Source organism: Diospyros lotus, chromosome 8, assembly GCF_014633365.1.
Source record: "Diospyros lotus cultivar Yz01 chromosome 8, ASM1463336v1, whole genome shotgun sequence".
NCBI lineage: Eukaryota > Viridiplantae > Streptophyta > Magnoliopsida > Ericales > Ebenaceae > Diospyros > Diospyros lotus.
The window spans coordinates 12,099,518-12,102,414 of record NC_068345.1 but is presented as its reverse complement, the minus strand read 5'-3'; positions in this window follow the sequence as shown (position 1 = coordinate 12,102,414).

The following is a 2,897-nucleotide window of genomic DNA, read 5'->3' as shown; positions in this document are numbered from 1 at the left end:
ACTAGTTTTGGGGGATATATCCCGCAAAATCATCCGCTTCGCGCGTATTAACGTACCATGCAATGTAATGCATCACTTTCATGCTCACATACGTAAATGCTCATGTAACAATCAAAAATTCATGACTAATGCTCACGCATGCCCAACATAGACATCATTATGTTTACACCGTGTCATACCCATGATGCACATATACCACACAACTCAAGTTATGCCACATTAAGAGTTAACATTTATGAGATCATAAGCTTTTCCACTTGATAAGCAAGGTTAAATGTCTTCTTTTCCTAATTAAAGGCTTGGGGAAACTTGGAATCATGATAGATTAAATTTGAAGCAAATTGGAACATTTTTATAAATTCTTACCAGATTAGTCGACTAAGGATGTAGGTGAGTTGACTAAGGGTTGGGTTTAGTTGACTGTTGAGTTGGCTTAGTCGACTAGACTGAGAGTTGGTTTCTTTGGATCGGGGTAGATTAGTTGACTTGACAGAGGCTGCCTTTTTGATAGTCGACTCACGGTAAGTTGACCAGATACAATTAGTAGACTAAAGTTGGGTTAAGTCGACTACTCAAGCTGCGAAACCAAAAATGAAAGCAAGAACCAAGGCACGGAAGATGTCAAATCTTTCACCATGCTTTACTTAGAAAAAAACCGCCACTCCTTAAGAAAGTTTGGGGCTGAAACAAACCCTAAATAGCTCACAAGAAAAGCTTCCAAAAAGGATTTTTAAACTAAGACTTCTTAACAAACACAACCCACAACCTTTACCCTTCCAACCCTTGAGTTTCTTTCTAAACCCATACCATCACATGAATCCCCATATTTGGTATCACTACATACACCTCACCTCTCTTCTCAAAACCCCCAAACCAAATCCCCAAAGGAAACTTTAATGTTTAGAAATGGAGGAAAAGAGAAGAAACTTGCCTTGTTTGCTTTTTCTTTAATTCTTAATGGCTTTGGGGTCTTTAAAGAGGAAGAAACTTGCTTGAGGATGGAAGAAGAAAGGTTGGCTCTTGGAATGGAAGAGACCCGCGAGAGCTCTCACCAAATGCCTTTTTTCTCTCAAATTTTCAAATTTTCCCCTTTTGTATTTTCCTATTAATGTTCCCATTTTCTTCTTGCAATTTTTTAACCACACAATCTTTCTCCCTTTCTCACACTTATTATAACCTCTAAAATGAGACAATTACCTCTACTCCATGCTTCTAGATGGTCTTTCCTTAGCCCTTAAGTTTGACTCTTATTCTCACCAATTCCATGCTTCTAGAAGCCATCTTCAATTGCCTTTTTAAGCTATCCGAAAACCTCACTTCTCCCATTCTCCTTTGGCTATTTTGACTTTTCAATTCCACATTCTTGCTTGACTTTTCCACACTTCCTATTCTTACTTTCGACTTAGACTTTTCCACACCTCTCATTTTATTCTTGACTTAGACTTTTCCATCAAGCTTCCAACCAGCATCTCTTGAATTTTCAACTACACTTTGACTAACTCACAATTTACTATCCCCTTATTATACCCAAATAATTTACATAAATTATTGGAAATACATTAAACAAGAAATCTACTTACCTAACTTTTTGCACAAAAATTGTCAGTTTCCCGGGCAACTCGTCACTAACTCCCGATACCTGACAATAATTAAATTAGGCTTCTTAGACCGAATATTTTGATATTTAATTTACCAAAGAAAAATCGGGGTGTTACATCTAGGCAACCACCAAGGTTTCCACACTAGCTCACATTGGAAACTAGATACACCCTTAGATTTTCTATAGTTTTAGGTAATCAATACAACCCATAGTAAGTTTAAATGATTACAAATATTTGTTTACAATTGGACACAAATAAATAAGCAATTAAAAATAAATATACAAGGAAATAAAATATAAATAATTAAATCAATGACCTCAGTTGAAGAAATTTGGATTTGTTGTAGAAGACTTGAAACACTTTTCTTCTCTTGCCTTGTGCCTCTTCGGTGGATGTACAACGAAGCGTTGAGAGCCTTGGATTGGTTAGATTTTTGTTTGAGAGCTTTTGGGTGCTTTAGATATGCAATATGTGCAATTTATGAACTTCAAAATGAGCTTGGGGGCATTTATAGGCATATGCCAAAAACACTATAGCGTATTGTAGCAATGGTCAAATTCACTTTAGCAATAATAACATACTGTAGTAACGATAATATTATTGTAGTAATGGTAAAATCACTATAACAACGGTAATATTACTGTAACATTTTAAAAATATATAAAATTTTATGCATTTCAAATAATTTTAATGGAAAATAATATTTTTGGAAATATATATACTATGAAAAAATATTTTATAAATTAATTAAAAATAATTCGATACTACAATTAATATATTTAAAAATACTCTTTTTGTTAATCATCAAAACTTAATTAATATGAGTAAGTTGGCTCAACAAAAGGCAGCCTTTATTGAAGAAGTATATTACCCTAACTGGTTGGTAAATGTAGTGATGGTAAAAAAGGCCAATAAAAAATGGAAAGTATGTATGAACTTACAGATCTTAACAAAGCTTGCCCAAAAGACTATTACCCCGTTCCACGAATAGATAGGATAGTTGATGAAATATCGGGATTTGAATTATTAACCTTTTTAGATGCCTTCTCTAAGCACCACTAAATTATGATGTATCCACCTAATAAGGAGAAGACATCATTTATCACTAAAAAAGACACCTATTACTATTAGTTTATGCCTTTTGAACTGAAAAAATGCAAGAGCCACCTATCAAAGTATACTTAATAAGATCTTTAAGGACCTTTTAAGCAATACTATGGAAGCTTGGGTCGATGATATGATTGTGAAAAGCTGGAAAACTAAGCTATAACACCCCGTTTTTCTCTTACTGAGCGT